This window comes from Salvelinus fontinalis, chromosome 19, assembly GCF_029448725.1.
Source record: "Salvelinus fontinalis isolate EN_2023a chromosome 19, ASM2944872v1, whole genome shotgun sequence".
Classification (NCBI taxonomy): domain Eukaryota; kingdom Metazoa; phylum Chordata; class Actinopteri; order Salmoniformes; family Salmonidae; genus Salvelinus; species Salvelinus fontinalis.
In genome coordinates, this window is record NC_074683.1 from 7028865 (window position 1) to 7051365 (window position 22501).

The following is a 22501-nucleotide window of genomic DNA, read 5'->3' on the forward strand; positions in this document are numbered from 1 at the left end:
GTTGGAAAAATTACTTGTGTCATGCACAAAGTAGATGTCCTAACCGACTTGCCAAAGCTATAGTTTGTTAACAAGAAATTTGTGGAGTGGTTGAAAAACAAGTTTTAATGACTCCAACCTAAGTGTATGTAAACTTCCGACTTCAGAAAACTGAAAATTAGCTTTTATTTGCAGAGAGGTTTGAAACTCTCTTTCTTATTGGTCTATTAACTCATTTACTGCCTGGTGATTACACCAGGCTGGCCAAAATTCCATCCTACCAAAACAGGCAGAAATTTCAGGCTGTGTTTTAAAACAGCTCTTTCATTAAAAGGGCATTATCATAATTTTCACAATTTCCCAGTATTATTTCAACCTCATAGTGTGGAAATATATATAAAACACAAGACAATCTAGTTTTTGACTGAACTGGCCCTTTAAGAACATAAATTCTAAATGAATAAAATACATTGTATTGTATTACACCCTCTAAACTTATTCCACGGATCCCTTGGCAAAAATGTATTTAATCTGCTGTTTTTAGTAATATTATTAAAACAAAATATAAATAAATAATAATGTTGACCTCACTTTAAAAAATATATATATTTTGAGATCTGGCCGTAGACCCCCTGCAGTACCTACGCGTACGGACCCCACTTTGAGAATCCCTGGACTAGTTAATTTCAGGCCACATGCCATAAGGCTCTCACTAGACTTGTGAACACAGGAGTATGTATACCTTTCACTGTACAGTGCATGTGAACCCAAAGGTCGCGAACCCTGCACCAGTAATGTCTGGGATTACATTAGCCAAATTTAATTCAATACTTCAGAATATCAACTGACTCTTAAGTGTAATAGATTAGAATAAACAGCCACAAAAGGCTTTTGATTGATGAGTGTGTATTATAAGATTCTACCCAGATAAAAACATACAACAAAGGATACCATGCTGTCAAATCCTAAAGCCTGCCAAGGAGCAACATCTCGCTCATTATGATATTTGGCTTTTTCCAGTCATTTCCACTGTACAGGGATAGTGTGTCCACTGGAAATAATCTCTCCTGTATGAAACATTAGCAAGCCTGGGGCTTCACAATGACCCCTGCCCTCACCCTGCTCCCCAACCTACCTGGCAAGCACTGTTGTTCAATTGGCCTCATGCTCTGTGATGAGCTGATGAATACAAACATGAGAGATGATTGAAGCGACATGTTTTTGTCCACCACTGTAGGCAGAATAACACTAGTCTTCATTAACATTAAGGTCAAGTCATAAATATTCTTTGACTATATACAATCCCCTTTGTCTGGGGACATGGGGAAGCGCTCCGCTAATATCCTCATATGCCATTGTAAATCATAGGCAGATTGTATATTTCTGAGGATGATCTCAAACATCCTTGAAATATCTACGATAACAGATGGAACAATCCTGCGATATGTGAGGAATCCATGCTTCATCACAGCAATCTCCAGGCAATTCGAGTCTTGTAGATTTTGGAGTCTAAACCAACCAATCATTGAAATGCGGAGAGCATCAGGTGAGGAGACCAAGATAGAACTGTCCAGGATTATATTTAACTGCCTTGCCGTTATTACACTTGCATTCATTGGGTAGTCAGTGCAACCTAGAGCACTCTTGAGGTGCTTGTGCTGTGGAACAGAAACCTCTCAGTGAGCACGACATGGGGCTATGTTTGGCTGATCTCATTCAACAGCTCATATCTATCAGAAACGTAATTTTCTCCTGGATTCCAACCACAATTGATCTATTATGGGATTATATGACTTTGTAAATGGGCTTAATGTTTTACAATCAGGACATTTATGATTTGGAAGCTCAAATGTTCAATATATTAGATTGACCTCTTTCCCATGGTGGAGGTGAAATGTTCTTCCTGCCTTGCAGGCTTTGCTGAGGACTTTGAATAAACCAACATCATACCCTCAAGCCATCAGGATCCACAAACAGTTTCTGGGATGTGTTGACCTCTCTGCTGTTTTTCTTTCTAGGAAGTCAACCTTTTTCAACGTACTGACAAAGAGTCAAGCTGCAGCTGAGAATTTCCCCTTCTGCACCATTGACCCAAATGAAAGCCGAGTGCCCATTCCAGATGAACGCTATGATTTCCTGTGCCAATTCCACAAGCCTGTCAGGTATGGGGTCTCACTGTTCACGTATTATTCACACTTCAGACTTGGGCTCTCTGGCAAATATGTATTGGCCACCGCAAATGTACACTACTGCAACATGAAAGACACAAACATTTTGTTGACATTGAGTTGCCAGTCCTTTACAATACATATAAGGATAACTGCAGGTTTCCATGTTATTTTGTCTTTTAAGTAAGAGGCCCTAACATTTAAGTGTCAGTGGCTGGCTATCATATCTCATTATGAGTGAGGTTAGACCATCCTATTGGTTTGACGTGAGAGAGGGTCATAAATCACAGCAGGGAATTAATGTCTCTCTGTCTCTCTGGGGTTGATGGTATTGCGAAAGCGACTGTATAACATGTTCAGCACTGAGCAATGCAAAAAATATTCATTATGACTCTGCTAGGACTAATATGACATAAACCCTATCACCCTTTAGTCACAGCTCTTGTGTCTCAAACCATATATTCCAGAGTGTAGGAGCCTGATGATGAATCAAGGTATGGCACATACCTCTGTTGTCAGTAGGAGGATGATTAAGGTGTAGAACCGGTGTTGGTGTACAGGCTGCTGCTTTGTTTTTATTTCTCCTTTATCTGCATTAAGTGGGAGGGCTGATAGAACCATGGGCCCTAGGGCTACCACTTAGTCAGCGATAGATAGCTAATGCCCCAGACATGATTTTAAAGACATATATATATTCCATTGAAAACAAGAACGTTTGATCACAGAGAATCCCCTCTGGCAGTATTGATTCATATGTAAAACCTGAGAAACACTTTCACTTTCCAAACGTTGTCCTTTTCTGTATTTTGTTGGTTATATTAGACATTAAACTGAGTTATAGAACCTCTGTTTCTTTTCCACTACACTAATCCCCACTACCTGTTCTGGAACAAGGTACCGGCCTTCCTGAATGTGGTGGACATAGCAGGACTGGTGAAGGGAGCTCACGCTGGCCAGGGCCTGGGCAACGCCTTCCTGTCCCACATCAGTGCCTGCGATGGCATCTTCCACATGACACGTGAGTCCCACCTGCCAGGCTATAGCACACTGCATATCACTGTCTAAAATGACAGGCTTTTCATCTGGTTAGAAATGTGTCCCAATGTACATGCACTGCCCAGAATGAGGTAGTAAAGAGAACAATTACTGAAAATGTACTTCATACTTCGCTGTAGAATCTTGTTGAAAGCAGTTGGCAGAGCTTTTTACTGAGGCCTATATGGTTCTGTCTGCTGGGTTCCAAGACAAACACAATATTCAGGAATAGAGCAGATGAAGCCAGACCCAAAACTCACATTCCTATTGGGAGTTTCTCTCTGAATTGGAATCAGTTAATGAAAGGGCCTGTGCCTAGTTTGGTAGACTCACTGCTCACTACTCTGTGGTTGGGAAATACAACTAGACTCAGACGGAAGTCTTTAGCGGCTTCCTGTAACCACAGATTATTGTAACTTGATCCCAAAATGACACAGTTTGATTATGGTTGGGCACAACAAAGGTAAGTAGCCTGTATGGTAAAAATACAGTACGATTAAAGAGTAACTGAACGTAATAAGCAACTTCTCCTTTTGTGGCATCGATATGAGTCAGAAACATTTATTCTAGTGTCAAAATTGACTGCAAAGTGTAAATATGATCATTTTGGTCATGAAATCAGTCTTGTCCAAAACGAAGATTTGCGAGATAATTCATAAATAGTATGTCATGGAATGAATGGTACCGTAACAGTTTTCCTCGGGTTAGGTTTATTTCAATCCTGCCCACAACTGGCAGCACCCAAGTAATCATCAATTCAGACCGCAGCTGCATGCAACCCGATCGTAATGCCCATGGTCAATTTGGTTTGACATTCGATATCCCTATGGGGCTAGTTAGGCACCATCAGTAAATTACGCAATGTATATGGGACAATATTTTAACATTTCAATAGCTCCAAATTTCAATGACTTAAAAGCCTCAAATCAATTATAAATTGTAGAAATTCATATACAAATATTGAAAACATCTAAACAACTAAACGGTGTGCAACATGAAATTATTGTTCTATTTACATCATGTCATTTATTGACGGTCCCTAACTAGCCCCACAGATAGGCTATCCAAAGCCAAACCAACTTTGCCACGGTAGCACACCAGGCGGCTGAAGCTAATTGGCTAAAGAAGTTGGCTAGCTTGCTAGCTAGTTTAGGATACTTCCAGACACAAGACCTGGTTAGACTGTTTCAAGTTACATAGGAGGGTGATTGACGGTAACTGTTTTGGCAGAGTGAAAGTACAAATGCTTCCCATGTTCGAACACACACACAAGAGACACCCACATCAAAGCACGCCTCCAAAACCCAAATCTCGTTCTCAGTCGCATTTCCTAATGAGGCGAATTGAAACCGAGACGAAATCAGAAGGTTCAGCCTCCCCTTTAAGATATTGTTTATTGTGAAAAACTGAGTTTAAATGTATTTGGCTAAGGTGTATGTAAACTTCCGACTTCAACTGTAAGCACATATCAATTGACGCAAAACATATAAGAACATCTTGAAAATACAGGTAACTGCCAAAATAAAGGAAACACCCACATAAAGTTTCTTAATAGGGCGTTGGGCCACCACGAGCCAGAACAGCTTCAATGCACCTTGGCATAGATTCTACAGGTGTCTGGAACTCTATTGGAGGGATGCGACACCATTCATCTACGTGAAATTAGATCACTTGGTGTTTTGTTGATGGTGGTGGAAAAATGCTATCTCAGGCACCGCTCCAGAATCTCCCAGAAGTGTTCAATTGGGTTGAGATTTGGTGACTGAGACAGCCATGACATATGGTTTACAGATATAACCCTCTGGGAAGGTCTAACTGATGACATAAAGTCAAATAGCTTTTTAAAACACCTGAGTCGCACAGCAGAATGGAAGCATGTTTTCTAAACGGTGTCTTGTGAGATATGGCTTGAAGTGGCAATGCTCTATTGGCCCCTAGACTGGAACCAGTGAACAAGACCAATATTAACACGGCTGCTTCTCCCTGAAGCAACCACAGACAGGGGACAGCACAGCATCACAGGAAGCCTACCTGTATCTTTAAACTGAATATCACACATTTTAGTAGTGATATAACGTCAATATAGTACATGTAAGTTAACATAATACCTGTTATAAACAGTACAACCTCACAAGAACAGCGGTTTCACAGAGACAATTGACAAAATTGACGGTTACAACATATGCTCTGTAGGTAAATCTCACCTTGCATTACTTTCTCCTACAGAGTAAATCATTGCTAAAGCTTAGTTGTGGTTGGTCCTACAGTGGGTGGTCCTCCATTGCATCAACAAAAGCAGACAACCTCCTCTCAGACCAATTGTCTAAGGAAACGATATCCTTCCATACCCAACACACCCTTTCGTGGAAGTCATCCCGTGACCTCCACTGGATACTGTACAGTATATTTCAATGGTTTGTTTACAAGGAAAGGAGGCTGCGTTTTGATGTCCTTCTATATATTTGAGGAGAGAAAACGAATCCCTTCCTGAGAGTTTTCTTAATCACAGGAAAAAAGAATAGCCATGTAGAGGACAAACAACAATTGGTCTGAGAGCATTGCCACCTGTTCCATACAGCAGGGTGATAACTGTTCCGTGGATGTGCTCAAATATGAAAATGTCATAAGCAACACATTTGAGATAATCATCAGAGTCTTGAGGTAGTTCTAGACATGCAGTCTCAGTCTGTCGCAAGGAGTCAGTTTAAAGGCTATTGGAAAATGGCCTCAGAAATGAAATGACACACTTATACTGTCCACATAGTAATCCCTTGCAGAGAGAACTTGGGAACAATTAGGAAAATGGCCTGTATTGTAACCCTGTCCATTTGGCCACTCTGCCTGCCACAGCCCAGTCACTAATCAGAGCTCTTTTCACAAAATGGGAAAGTCAATAGCTGCATACAATCAGTAAACAAATTCAGCTATTTTTATACGAGCCTCCATCTCCATTTTAGTAGCAGCAATTTAAATTATTCTAGCGTGTAACACTTTAATTGTGTAAGACAAAGATGATGTCAGAGGCACAAAAGAACTTCAGGCAGAGGGAGACCTATAAGTAATTTCTATGCTGCCACAGTGAGCCAGACAAGTGAGAAGTATTTTGTGGGTGTTGTTTTGCTGATGCACTCACATCTGTGTATTTACTGAGAATACAAAGGCAGTTAGTGGGCATGATAAACTGAAAGCAACAATGCTGAATTGTACCCGTGTTACAGAAATGGCCTTTCAGCTTTCACGGAATAGTTTCACTATCCCTAAAAAGTAATTTATCTGCATAAAAATTAGGGGAGGGACTCAGTGATTTACAGTGAATTATAAGTGAAATAATCTGTCTGTAAACAATTGTTGGAAAAATTACTTGTGTCATGCACAAAGTAGATGTCCTAACCGACTTGCCAAAGCTATAGTTTGTTAACAATGTATGTACAGTTGAAGTCGGAAGTTTACATACACTTAGGTTGGAGTCATTAAAACTTGTTTTTCAACCACTCCACAAATTTCTTGTTAACAAACTATAGTTTTGGCAAGTCGGTTAGGACATCTACTTTGTGCATGACACAAGTCATCTTTCCAACAATTGTTTACAGACAGATTATTTCACTAATAATTCACTGTATCACAATTCCAGTGGGTCAGAAGTTTACATACACTAAGTTGACTGTGCCTAAAAACAGCTTGGAAAATTCCAGAAGATGATGTCATGGCTTTAGAAGCTTCTGATAGGCTAATTGACATAGTTTAAGTCAATTGGAGGTGTCCCTGTGGATGTATTTCAAGGCCTACCTTCAAACTCAGTGCCTCTTTGCTTGACATCATAGGAAAATCAAAAGAAATCTGCCAAAACCTCAGAAAAAAATTGGAGACCTCCACAAGTCTGGTTCATCCTTGGGAGCAATTTCCAAATGCCTGAAGGTACCATCTTCATCTGTACAAACAATAGTACGCAAGTATAAGCACCATGGGACCATGCAGCCATCATACCGCTCGTTCTGTCCCCTAGAGATGAACGTACTTTGGTGCGAAAAGTGCAAATCAATCCCAGAACAACAGCAAAGGACCTTGTGAAAATGCTGGAGAAAACAGGTACAAAAGTATCTATATCCACAGTAAAAACGAGTCCTATATCGACATAACCTGAAATGTCGCTCAGCAAGGAAGAAGCCACTGCTCCGAAACCGCCATAAAAAAGACAGACTACGGTTTGCAACTGCACATGGGGACAAATATCGTACTTCTTGGAGAAATGTCCTCTGGTCTGATGAAACAAAAATAGAACTGTTTGGCCATAATGACCATCGTTATGTTTGTAGGAAAAAGGGGGAGGCATGCAAGCTGAAGATCACCATCCCAACTGTGAAGCACGGGGCTGGCAGCATCATGTTGTGGGGGTGCTTTGCTGCAGGAGGGACTGGTACACTACACAAAATAGATGGCATCATGAGGCAGGAAAATTATGTGGTTAATTGAAGCAACATCTCAAGACATCAGTCAGGAAGATTAAGCTTGGTCGCAAATGGGTCTTCCAAATGGACAATGACCCCAAGCATACTTCCAAAGTTGTGGCAAAATGGCTTAAGGACAACAAAGTCAAGGTATTGTAGTGACCATCACAAAGCCCTGACTTCAATCCTGTAGAAAATTTGTGGGCAGAACTGAAAAAGTGTGTGTGAGCAAGAAGGCCTACAAACCTGACTCAGTTACACCAGCTCTGTCAGGAGGAATGGGTCAAAATTCACCCAACTTATTGTGGGAAGGTTTTGGAAGGCTACTTGAAACGTTTGACCCAAGTTAAACTATTTAAAGGCAATGCTACCAAATACTAATTGAGTGTATGTAAACTTCTGACCCATTGGAAATGTGATGAAAGAAATAAAAGCTGAAATAAATCATTCTCTCTGCTATTATTCTGACATTTTACATTCTTAAAATAAAGTGTTGATCATAACTAACCTAAGACAGTAATTTTTTACTAGGATTAAATGTCAGGAATTGTGAAAAACTGAGTTTAAATGTATTTGGCTATGGTGTATGTAAACTTTCGACTTCAACTGTATGTGCTCGCTTTTTTATAGTGACAGAAAAAATGAAGCAGATCCTCAAACCAAAACCAGCTCTTTTATGTCTGTGTGTAGAAAACAGACTTTCTAAATAAGGATGAGATTATGCTGGTGCTTTTACTGTCACTTTACCACGATCTGTTTTGACGTACCATTGTTGTCCCTCTGTGGACTCCTTAGAGACTAAGCTGTATGTTCCACAAGTTAACCATTAAACATTGCTGGTTTTGTTTTGCAATTATATAAATGTTTTATCTGGTGTCAGGCAGTATAGGCTGCAATATTCCAGGCACTTCTTTTATATTGCTTGATTATACGGTTGGGGTGAGCACACTTTTTCTTGTCTGGAACGGCATGTTTGTGTCTGAAAATTAGAAACGGGTTTCTCCAAACATCCTACAAAAGGCTGCTGCTCCATGGCAGAGCTAGCGCTCAACCTAAGTGAGTGTCAATAGTGTGCTTGTTAGATCATGTACCTGTGCCTGACTGGTTGACCTGATCCTGATCAAATGAAGTGGGGGAGGTTTGGAAATCTCAGCCATACTCTACAGTAGACCAGCCGTAAAACTGAACTTTTTTACTTTTGGTTAATTCCCAATTGCCATTATGGAAACCCTTTGTGAATGTAGGTCTACATGCAACTGTTTCCCTTGGAAACGAGGGACTAAACTACGCTAGACCATACATTTTTGACATTTTTCTCATTTTGTTTAAATGATACATTCTTGTCAGTAGTGATTTGTCCCTATATTATCAGAACTTAGAGGAAGGATGCTCGATCTTGGACAGTATAGACCACTTCCTGGTTTCAGCTTCAGCTCTACAAACACTCTACTCTACTCTATAAGAAGGAAAGCATAATTGCAGTTGATATTGTCTAAATTGAAATTCATCACTTTTCCAGCCCAACAGCTGCAAGTTGCTATAGAAATCCAGTTTGATTTAACTACACTGCCTCTGTTGTTAATCCGAAGATTCTGGAAAAGATACATTTAAATTGTGTTTTCCTTTAATAGTCAAACATTGCAGTTTTAAAATGTCTCTATCATTAACTTGTTGGTATATTGATGTGCATGGTTATGTTCTAAACCGGGGATCATCAACTAGATTCAGCCGTGGATGAGCTGATGTTGAGCGGATGTTGAGCGGATGTGGCCCGTGGGCCGCCAGTTGGGGAACACTGTTCTAAAAAGTGCATCCTCCTCCAACTTGACATACCTTAGCTATAGACTTATCGAAGCCAGGCAGTGGTCAAACAGGCTTTTCAGCCTGGTGTGGGAACTTTGATGTCAAGTCAGACAAAGTTGCTCAATTCTCCCAGTAGTCTGCATGTTATGAATCTTTTTCAACCCCTAATGGTTTTGAAAAGCCTGTATAAACAGTGGATTTTCTTTTAACGAAACCTTCCAAAAACTATTAAGTGGCATTATGGCATCCTGAAAGCTGGTTCTATTAAATGCCCAGATTTCATAAGGGAGTAGTTTGAAGGGTAAGTGCTCCGAGTGCTTCTGCAGTGACTGGAACACTGTTGGATCCTCTTCCTGAGACACAGACACACAGACAAACTCGTTCCTGCTCACAGACTCTACTGAGTCACCTGTGTCCCTTACCAGCAAGCATGCTTCCCCACATGGCCACATTCACATTGGTTTCATCTCCAGCTACTTATTGAAGAAAGAGGATGCTCACAGACTAGTCCCTAGTCGTTGCGTGAGCAGGTCGAAGGCAGTATCAGAAATCTTATGCTTATGAATAGTCTGTTACCAGAGTCTGATACTGTACATAGTTGTGAGTCATTCTCATCCATGTGTTTGCCTTTCTCAATGTGCGTAGCCAAAGCAGTAGTATAAACTGTAGTACATTCATCCACAAAGATTGGATTTTGTCAATCAATTGGAAAGCAGCAGTTTTTCTCGGCTCACACTCTTCTCACTTTAATTGAATGCCTTGAACACCTGCATACTACTGCGTTTAAACAAGATTCTCCTTAAACCAGCAGAAACAGGCTTAGCATAGCATGAGGAAATATTGAGAAAGGATTGAATCGGTTACAGTCATAATATAGTGTTTGCTGTCTGTAATTTGACGAATAAAAACACTGAACTTGAAACTCTGTGTAACGGGTGTCCTCCTCCTCTTCAGACGAAGAGGAGGAGTAGGGATTTGACAAAAACGCAGCGTTGTGATACGACATGAATATTTAATAAACAAGACGAAAACTAAACATACTTGAGAATATACAAAATAATAAACGAAGTCAAACAGACCCGAACAAACGAACTTACATAACACGAAGAACGCATGAACTGGTACAGACGACACAAACGAACGAACAAACGAACGAAACAGTCCCGTGTGGTGCACAGACACAGACACAGACACAGACACAGACACGGAAGACAATCACCCCCAAACAAACAGTGTGAGCAGCCTACCTTCATATGGTTCTCAATCAGAGGAAACGTCAAACACCTGTCCCTGATTGAGAACCATATAAGGCTAATTACAAACAACCTAAACATAGAAACACAAAACATAGAATGCCCACCCCAACTCACGTCCTGACCAACTAAACACATACAAAAATAACAGAAAACAGGTCAGGGACGTGACACACTGAATTTAAGAAAATTTTCATTTGAATTTAATAAAAATAAAGATGTCAACAACTCAGATACTGGTCATATTTACCCATTACATTGATTTTCTGCCAAATGATGGCAAAGAGGTCTGGGTATGAGACTGTACGCTGGCTTTCCTGTGGAGGCCCCTCTGGTGTTGGTATGGAGGGGGATCATGTGACTCACAGAGATGTTGTAGACAGGAACCTCTGGGGATGACAATTCACCCTGTTATTTCTCAGATTCTTTTACGATATTTCCTACTTCTGACATTTAGGCACTACTAGTGTCTATGTTCCCTGGGTAATGACTGCGTGACAGAATCATCCACTGGTATTGTAAAATACTGTTAATGATGGAAAGGAAACGACCGTGATGAAAGCATAATGAATTGACAGCACCCTGTAGTGTCCTCGTAGCTAGTCACACTGCATTCACAAACATGACTGTTTAGTGGATAAGCCACAAAATGCACAGACTGGAAGTGGTTGTGTTTTGTCTTTGTTTACATTGCTGGAGAGGCACTTCATGTTGAACTAGACTCGTGTTTTGTATGTATGAGCATTTGTCACAACTTTATTGAGCAGTTATAATACAAGTTGATTTGTATTCAGTAGTCATTAGAGCATACTCCAAACTATTTCCAGTATTAAAATAAATAGTACCTGAAATGGATTTGACCCCAGTCCCATTTCCAAGTGTTCTACAGATATCAAAGGATTACATCCTTTCCAGAATTGCGTTTAATCTGCAGAGCAAATAAATGATGCGTTAAGTTACGTTATTTTTATGCACGAGCACTATCATTTATTTTAGAAATGCAGCCTGTGTGTTGTTGTGTGAGCCCCTGCATTTATATGGTCTGCTGTTGTACAGAGTGATGTGATTTCCTGGAGACAGAGCGGATGCACAGCATTTTGCTCTGTTTACTGGCGAAGGCCAGAATCCTCCTTGTGTTTGTGGGCTGTGTTGAGATATACTGTCACGCCGTTTAAAAGAGCATTTTGATTCTGCCAGAATGAATGAGTTTTTGTCAACCTCCACTCATCGTGGCTGACTAGACTAAAACGTCTACCCATCTTGACTGGAGACACACAGCAGCTCCAGATAACATGCTTGGTGATTGAAGGTCGAAATATTTTGAATTCTAATGGGGCTGCTGGATGAATTGCCTGAAATAGACTGTAGAATTTGTCTGCTTCCTTCTCCTGCCCCCCTTCCCTGTCCACTGTGAAAAGAAGCATTGGGAATGGCTGGGCCCGATGATCATAGAATTATTGGATGTTGATTCTAAACCCCTCAAAGAGGAGTTGCTATGGAGATCTCGTTCCAAACTGTGAAATGATTCACCGTTGAAAGGCTGGAGGGTCTGAAAGCCGTACCCATCATTGTTCAGGTGGCGGTTGGTTAGGAAATTGCTGGTGCCTGTGCAATCAGCACCGCTATGGTAGTTAAGGATCTAAAAAGGTTTGTTCTCTGAATGATGTGGGACAACAGTGATGTGCATATGATGGTTCCTTTCAATCAAGGCACCCTCAGACCCACTGGCTTGAAAGAAATGACAGAGGGAATGAACACCATTATTGTCTATCAGAGTTAATGAAATCTGGAGCCTCCCTCGTACATTAATTCTTCAGCTGCATAAATAACCAACTAGACTGAGAGGTTATCTTCCCAGTCAGATGTCAGCTCTTTACTTTGGTAACCATTTTCAGTGGCAAAAATATTTGCTGAAAGGATACACATTTGATACATCGGTTTGGTTGGAAGTACTGCAGTTGGCTTGAGTTTAAATTGGAATGGGAGATACCTTATGAGGTAGCCGACTAATATTCATAGGATGAAACAATGTCATTTTGTTACAATCAATTCTGAAACGTGGGATCTTGTCGGAAAAATGAGGACGTACTTGAAATATACAAACATAACATTTCTGATGTCCTTAACAAAAAAAAGTAAGATACAGATGCATTTTCCGTTTTTGCTCTCTGTTGAGAAACTAAATAACCTAAAAGAAGTGAGATGAGTCCTACATGAAAGTCTGCTATCATCTTGTTTCATGATATATATATATATATATATATATATATATATATATAAAGATATTCCCAGAATCAACATAAATAATCATGTCGGTGTTGGCAGTGTTTTGATGCAGGGAAGGTGGCCATAATGTGCTTTTCCTGACAGGCTCATAAAGTAGCTTTTACTGCTCTGAATACCAGGAGAATTGCGGTACTAGGTTTGTATAGAACATCTTAAAAGCTGGGCCAGGAATGCAAGCGCTTCAGATGTGCTCTTCCCCCTCTCGCATGTGAAAACATGCACAGGAAATTAGCAGCCAGTGAATACTGTAATTTGACTGAATTATGTTGACCACATAGCCTCTCCAGGTAGCAACATCAGAGTAGTCAGTTTGATCAGTATTGATCTGTTTCCTGTCTCTCCTTGTCTTTGTACTTGACAGAAAAGTAATGACATCAGCCCCTCAAACTAGCTGCATGTTTTCAAGTGTTTCACCTCTACAAACTGAATATATATGGCCTCTTGAAACAGTTGTCACCATGGTTCATTGAAAGCTCACATGTCAGCACCCCAGAGGAAAAACAAGGTGAAAAAACAAAAGAAACAATGAACCCACTATAGTGCCAAATGATTTGAACTAGAGATGTAACAAACCTTGCTCGCCACCTCGATTAACCTGTACCATGCACATTGACTCGCTACCGGTACCCCCTGTATATAGCCTCGTTATTGTTGTTTTATTGTTACTTTTAATCATTTTTTACTTTACTTTATTTGGTAAATGTTTTCTTAATTTACCTCTTTCTTGAACTGCATTGTTGGTTAAGGGCTTGTAAGTAAGCATTTCACAGTAAGGTCTACACTTGTTGTATTCAGCGCATGTGACAAATAATGTTTGATTTGATACCTATTTGTCATTTTTTATGTCTGTTGAGATACAGCCTATATTGGCCTATATTAATTCAAGCTACTTTTGAAGCACATGTTTTGCCCTAGAAACTAATATATAAGACTGTAAATACATTTGTTTATTATAAATTATACAATGGGTGGGTCTAATCCTGAATGCGCAATCCACTGTCTCATCAACCCAGCCAAGCAATTTATACATTTGATCTCCACTATAAAAATTATCTAGACATTATCTCACATTTCTTATAGACTAACATTTAGTTTTCAATGTGTATAAACCTTGCTTTCTGTCTCCGACATTTCAAAATGGTTTCAATATTAAAATTTGATCTCCAGCAGACAGACAGGCAGCGTTTTTCAGCCAGTCGAAATCATGTATCAGCTGGCATAATTTTTATGCATATATACAAAGAAATGTCAATTCAAAAAAGGTAAAACGAAATGAAGTGCAGGTAGTTCGCAGTCTTTCCAGCTTCAGTTTGAAGTGATTGTGTTAGCTGTGTTGTTGGCTAGCACCTCTGAACAACAGTGTCCTGATGAGTGAGCACATTTTCTATGCCATGGGAAATCATGCCTCATTAGCTCATTGTTATAGATGTGTCCAAATAAATGTCCCTAGAAAACAGCTTTAAAAAATGCAAATGCAGCTAATTTGCTGTTATTCCGGAAGCGTTTTTTTTTATGTGACTGTAAGTTAGCCGTAGTTGGCTAGCTAGCAAGCAAGGGATAAGAACTTTGCCAGCCAGTATGACAATGGAACATTTAGAACGAACGACTGGTTCGCGTCCATAGAGAAAGAACAAAAGACTGATTGGTTGGGTCGCGTCTCTGGCAACCGAACCGATAGAATGAACGACCAGCCGGCTTGGGTAGCAACCGAAGATTTGTGTCAGGACTATATCTTGTGGAAGGATGAAATACTATGAATAAATTCATCCAAATAATGTTTTTAATTAAAATATGTCAATCATTATTTGAATATGTTGGTAACACATTGTATAAAAGTGATAATGCTATTGAAGCCGGTGTTTGGCGGATATATTGGAACGGTTTGCCGGCCCCCGAGAACACCCATGCCAATATATCCTCCAAACACCGCCTTCTCAGTCATTATCACTTAAAGCTAAAATGTTGATATGAATACCTGTCATGTGGAATATTAGGTTTCTACATTGTGTAAAAGCACAATTTTCCTATATCGATGCATTACATTGAAAATCATACGTCTCTTTAAAAATGAAAGGTTTGTGATGACAACATGCAAGAGATCTGCCATTCAGTCATTGCTATCTACGATCATTGATCTCCTGAAGAAGCTATCCCATTTCCTTTTTTTCAGTGCCCCCAAATGTTTGGATATACTGGTAAAGTTACCAGGTTTGTTAGCTAGCTAGCCAAGGAGGTAACATCACTAAACGAATGTGAAACAAATGGTTAACAATGTTGACGTGCGAGTAGTTTTAGAACGTCCCACGACATGGTTTCTGAATGTAAAATGTGGTCCTGGAGACTCGCAATAGGAAGATACAAATGTTGCGCTGGTATGAGTCAGATCTTTTGACCTGGCTGGTTGGGCTAGAAGCAAGCCATTTTCGCTGTAGTAATGGTGCAACCATTGAGCTAACGAATCTGCACTCGCTTGTTTTTCTAGGGCCCTCGGAAACAAAGGTAGCCTAATCATTACAACAATTATTATCTGGGAGATTTTTTCGTAGTCGCACAGTGCTCCCAAAATAAAACTCCTGGTCATACAGCAAAATATTTCGTTGCATATGCAACCAAATTAGTCGCACTTTAGAGCCCTGGTCCTATCCCATGACTATGTTGAGGCAAGGCTTCCCCAGACTCCACTCCTCTCGGCCGTCCTCAGGTCAGGGCAGTGTTGAGCCACAAGCCCTGAGAAGATAACGTCCTTTGTTCTGTCAATAAAGGCACACCTGGTAATGGTCTCTTCAAAACATACAGTATTTGAAATGAAGTAGTAAAACGTTAATTGCAAGATAAGCTTGACTCCTGAAAACCAGCCCCCCCCCCCTTTTTTTTTACAGTCTTGCTTGTGGCTTTGTGTGGCGCCGCCGTCTCATAAGTGCTGTCTTCACAGAGGCCTACCCAGACCCAGTCGTTAAAGGCCTAATTGTGGAGATTTCCCTCCTGTTTTTTCTTCTTCTCTTTTTCTCCTCATGCATAGATAGTAGCCCACTTACTAAGGCCTGAATGGGCCTGGTGTGATGTAAATGTAAAATTAGAGGAAATGAAAGTAAATGACTTTGCAATGTAGTGTTCAGTAAAGACTGTCTTAGATCACTGAAGGGGTTGTGGATCAGCTGTTCTTAAACTTAGAAGGACAGAGGAGCTTATTTCTTTTGCCGTGATGATAGTCAAATATTGGCCAAATTCACACTCCATTTTTGAATTCTGTGTGTTTAATCATGAGTTAGTATTATGTTCTTCGGTTTAATATAGCTTTTTCTTGATATAGTATTTGTCCTTTTGTTGTGAGGGCATTATTTAAATGATTAACTGTTTCAAAATATTGCTATTATTATTAATTATCACTTATGTAAAGCCTTTCCAACAATGTATTAGGTAACCACCAAATGGATATTATAGATGTAGCCTATAGAACAATAAACCCTCACAAACACTATTGTTTTATCCGTCCTCCCCAAAAAATCAGAATCCTTTGTCAGTATGCACATTTGTGCCTCTCACAAATGATTCACATTGCATTATTTTCACTTTAAGTTCATGGAGGGACCGTGCACACAATAGCACATTTTCATTCCAATCAGTGTAGAACTGGGAGCTGGCAAATTGGAGCAGCAAAACAATAATTCCACTGATTGGCCTCTTTCTGTGTGGCGTAAGTGAACTGTTTATACTGTGGAGTACCTCTGGAAGAGGAGAGGAACCAAAACAGCCTGATTAGGCAAAGAGTAATTGGATAAGTTCATTTTACCATGAACACGACGACGCGCATGATCATGACAGCTTGCACCAAAGTGTAGAGCTTCTGTTGACTTGAATGAGACTGGAAAGTTTGATTTCATGTTCGTCTGTAATTTTGTTGTCGATCTCATCACGCTATCACACAGTTCAAAATGATTGAATGGTGATGTAAGCAGTTGCAGATTGCTAGTTTTATTTGAAAAAATCCACATACTGTTGTGTAATGTCAGGGGCCAGAAGAAGCCAGTCTAACAAGTGCATAAAGAATGGATTTGCTGATTGTTTCTCTGTCTCTTGATTGTTTCATTTTTTTCCCACTTTCAGACTCCCAGTGATGAGCAGGGGTGTTGTTGGTCAGTCAGAGATTTGATATTCCCTGCACAGTAGGGAGTCTGGAACACACAAAAAGAAATGCTAGGTTATAAACAACACATAGCTGGGTAAATAATGTACAGGACACACATTGGGTTATTTTTGATCCAGTCAGTTGGGTTATTGAGTTATGATCCACCGGGTCAGATCAGGAGCGGGGCTTAGTAAGGGTGTGGCTTTCAGATAGTTATTTTTGGCCACCGGTGAGAGTAAATGTAATCCCGGTTCATCTGTTCTGTTATATCGTCAACACACTTTTGTAGCCAATTGAGGCTTACACAAGTTGAGTTCTTCAAGTGCCTATGTGTATCCCAATGTTGGGAAAGTTACAATTTTGATGTGATATTTAAATAATAATGTCATTAAAATGTGCAAAAATATTGAGGGGAAATTTAAGTTTGCAGTGTACAAACTTACCATGATGAACAGGAATGACATTTACTCTCACAAGTGGCCAAAACTACCTATATGTAAGCCACACCCCACTCCTCCTAAAAAGAACCTATGAATTACATTTTTTTATTTTATTTAAATTACTTATGAATTACATTAAAAGAATACCCAGCATGAAAGTTAATAAAAACCCAACTGATCTTTAAATTAACCAATGTTTAAGTAATCCAAAGGCGGGCTTTTAGTTAGTTATTTTTAGTCACCCGTGAGAGTAAATGTCATTCATGTTAAATTTGTACACTGCAAATTAAAATGTTCCTTCAATATTTCTGCACATTTCATACCTTAATATAAAATGTATAGCATTATTATTTAAATATCACAAATTGGTAATCATCCCAACATTGGGATATGCATAGGCACTTATGAAACTCATACTCTTGTGTAAGCCTTATTAAAGCTAGAAAAGTGTCAATGCTCAACCTTAGCATGTGTTGACAAGACAACAGAACAGATTAACCGGAATTACATTTACTCTCGTGGGTGGCCAAAAATCACTATCTGAAAGCCACACCCCTACTAAGCCACGCCTCCAGTCTTCTGATCTGACCCGGTGGATCATAGCGCAATAACCCAGCATCAACAACCCAACTTTAAATAAACAATGGGTTGTTTGTGACCTAACTGGCTAGGTCAAAACATCCCAACTTGTGTTCTGTCCAATATTTACCCAAATTGGGTTGTTTTTAACCCAGCCTTTTTTTTGTGTGCAGGACTGTCCCTTACCAGGGGAAGGGTGGGGAATAGGGAGTGGGGTGTGATGGTCCTTGCAGCTGGGCAATAATCTGGATATAGAGAGGATTCTGGGTGGATGGGTGGGTGGAATCTTGATGAAGTCTACCAAAGAGAGTACTGCTTTCTTAAGTGAACTGACAAATGTTTATGTTTATATAAACCAGATAGACAATACATTTACATTTAAGTCATTTAGCAGACGCTCTTATCCGAAGCGACTTACAAGTAAATACATTCATACTTTTTTTGTACTGGCCCCCCGTGGGAATCGAACCCACAACCCTGGCATTGCAAGCGCCATGCTCTACCAACTGAGCTACACGGGACCACTGTGTAGCGGGATCAATACAATAACTATAAGAGTCCTATTACTCATTTTTTATTTAAAAAATGTCACCTTTAATTAACCAGGTAGGCCAGTTGAGAACAAATTCTCATTTACAACTGCGACCTGGCAATTATAAACCGAGTGGTTTGATCCCTGAATGTTGATTGGCTGACAGCGGTGGTATATCAGACCGTGTACCACGGGTATGACAAAACATTTATTTTTACTGCTCTAATTACGTTGGTAACCAGTTTATAATAGCAATTAGGCACCTCAGGGGTTAGTGGTATATGGCCAATAGGCAAGTTGCGTTGTGCATAAGAACAGCCCCTAGCCGTGGAATATTGGGCAGACCACAACTCCTCGTGCCTTATTGCTTAAATATAACACACGTCACTGAATTTGTTTAAAAATCAGGTTGAGGAGAACTTAGGAAACTGCAGAGGTGTTCTATTGCCCATTAAAACTCCGCACCATGAATCAATATTTCCAACATGAATCATGGTTGAAACTTGTTCAGAATCAGAAGTATGACAGCCATGATAAGTGGCATGAATCAGTCAAATGACTAACTTTCTCACCGGGCCTCAACTGTCAACAGTCCTCTCCACTGAGGTGTCAGCACTTCAACCAGGAGTGCTGTTTGAATTAAGTAAGTCTTCGCCAAGACGCAGATGCCGAACACAGCGCGCGTCATTCATCAACACAGCAATGTTTCTAACCTGAGTTTCAGTGTCCTGACAGCCACCACACAGGGGGATGATACACTTCATATTATCGTGACAATGGAAAGTGTACGTGCAACTAAAGATGTCAGTGCTTAACTAAAACTGTTTTAATTATTTTCTAAGTAATCTCATAGCTAATGCTTGCCAGGTAGAAGACGTGTAGTGAGCTGAATGAGCTGCTAATGCTAATGAGCTGAAACATACACAGAAAGAGCATCTTTGTATTTAGTTACATGGTGTTTTACCTGTGACTTAATAGAAGTAAAACTTTCAGAAAATAGGTTTATATATCAGCCGGATGTCCAGGAAGCCTTGAGTGATTCTTGTCAGCTGCCAGTTGGGTGAATGATAACGATCACTGTGCTGACACTAGTTAATGACATGGCGGATAGTGGTCCAGAGAGGTGCCCTTTGCTGGTGTTAAAGGGTTGTCAGTCCCCATCTGACAGATGCCCCCCCCCCCCCCCCCCCCCTTCCCATCCCTTCCAGCCCCGTGGCCGGAACCCTCAGCCCTTCTCCAGAATCAGAAGGAGGACATCATCAGTTGCTGCCTAAATTGTGTGGTTAAGTGCTTCATTATCTAATCACCATCAATACTATGGCAAGTAGGGCATTGATTAGCAGAGGGAAGGCCCTATTTTATATGTACTCTTATTTCCAGTAACATTTTAACAAGTTATGGATACATGTTAATATCCAGGCGGTCATTATTTAACTGTTTGTGTTTGGTTTGCACCTCACCATTTTAAGAGGCTCGACCAGAGCGGAATTACTGGCTACAACACACCATACAGATTTACATTTTGGCACAGAAAGTAATTTTGTTTCTCAGCACAATAAAAACAGAAACGCCTTTGGCAACACTCACATATTGTGGTACTAAAGTTGGCAAGGAGCTCATGTTTTCCATGTAAGGAAACGACAACTGTTAGAGGAATTTACCACGACTCTGCAAGTTGAGGAGTCATAGTAGTGCTTACAAAACATGTGCTGGCTTACAGTATGTGTTGTGTAGAATAGTCAAATGTATTGTGAATGGGCTGTTACATTTAGCATGGTTTTCTTATATCACCCACTGTGCTTTTTGAAGTGGAAGTATTTTATTTATTTTTCCCCCTGAGAATGTAATCATTTTTGGGTACCCATAGTGCAATGTAGTAGGTGTGTGTGTGTGTGTGTGTAAGTATGTCCCAGGAGGTTGGTGGCAACTTAATTGGGGAGCACGGGCTCATGGTAATGGCTGGAGAGGAATATGTGGAATGGTATCAAAGACACATGGTTTCCATGTGCGCCATTCCGGCCATTATTATGAGCTGTTCTCCCCTCAGCAACCTACACTGATGAATATGTGTATGAATGTGTGTATGTATGTGTGCATGTACAGTACCAGTCAAACGTTTGGACACACCTACTCATTCCAAGGTTTTTCTTTATTTTTTTATTTTCTACATTGTAGAATAATAGTGAAGACATCAACACTATGAAATAACACATATGGAATCATATAGTAACCAAAAAAGTGTTAAACAAACCAAAATCTATTTTATATTTGAGATTTTTCAAAGTAGCCACCCTTTGCATTGATGACAGATTTGCACACTCTTGGCATTCTCTCAACCACCTTCATGAGGTAGTCAACTGGAATGCATTTCAATTAACAGGTGTGCCTTGTTAAACGTACATTTGTGGAATTTCTTTCCTTCTTAAAATGCATTTGAGCCAACCAGTTGTGTTGGGACAATGTGGGGGTGGTATACAGAAGATAGCCCTACTTGGTAAAAGACCAAGTCCATATTATGGCAAGAACAGCTCAAATAAGAAAAGAGAAATGATAGTCCATCATTACTTTAAGACATGAAGGTCAGTCAATCCGGAACATTTCAAACGGAACATTTCAAAAACTTTGAAAGTTTCTTCAAGTGCAGTCCCAAAAACCATCAAGCGCAATGTTGAAACTGGCTCTCATGAGGACCGCCACAGGAAAGGAAGACCCAGAGTTACCTCTGCTGCAGAGGAAAAGTTCATTAGAGATTAGAGAACATTAGAGAACCCAAATAAATGCTTCAAAGAGTTCAAGTAACAGACACACCTCAACATCAACTGTTCAGAGGAGACTGCGCCAATCAATCAATTAAATGTATTTATAAAGCCCTTTTTACACAAGTCGATGTCGCAAAGTACTGTACAGAAACCCAGCCTAAAACCCCAAACAGCAAGCAATGCAGATGTAGAAGCACGGTGGCTAGGAAAAACTCCCTAGAAAGGCAAGAACCTAGGAAGAAACATAGAGAGGAACCAGGCTTTGAGGGGTGGCCAGTCCTTTTCTGGCTGTGCTGGGTGGAGATTATAACAGAACATGGCCAAGATGTTCAAACGTTCATAAATGACCAGCAGGGTCAGATAATAATGATCACAGTGGTTGTAGAGGGTGCAACAGGTCAGCACCTCAGGAGTAAATGTCAGTTGGCTTTTCATAGCCGATCTTTCAGAGTTAGAGACAGCAGGTGCGGTAGAGAGAGAGTCCAAAACAGCAGGTCCGGGACAAGGTAGCATGTCCAGTGAACAGGTCAGGGTTCCATAGCCGCAGGCAGAACAGTTCAAACTGGAGCATCAGTATGACCAGGTAGACTGGGGACAGCAAGGAGTCATCAGAGTGAATCAGGCCTTCGTAGTCAAATTGCTGCAAAGAAACCACTACTAAAGGACACCAATAATAAGACAATACTTGCTTGGACCAAGAAACGCGAGCAATGGACATTAGACTGGTGGAAATCTGTCCAAATTTGATATTTTTTTCCAACCATGTCTTTGTGAGATGCAGAGTAAGTGAACAGATGATCTCGGTGATTCCCACCGTGAAGCATGTAGGAGGAGGTTTGATGGTGTGGGGGTGCTTTGCTGGTGACACTGTCAGTGATTTATTTAGAATTCAAGGCACACTTAACCAACATGGCTACCACAGCATTCTGCAGCGATACGCCATCCCATCTGGTTTGCGCTTACTGGGACTATCATTTGTTTTTCAACAGGACACTGACCCAAAACACACCTCCAGGCTGTGTAAGGGCTATTTGACCAAGAAGGAGAGTGATGGGGTGCTGCATCAGATGACCTGGCCTCCACAATTTCCCGACCA

The 22501-nt window shown here is 40.4% G+C and overlaps 1 pseudogene; it reads left to right on the top strand.

The window, feature by feature from the left end:
* The first annotated feature begins 1405 nt into the window (after positions 1 to 1405).
* LOC129816998 (obg-like ATPase 1) overlaps positions 1406 to 22501 on the top strand; it is a 59243-nt pseudogene continuing 38147 nt past the window's right edge.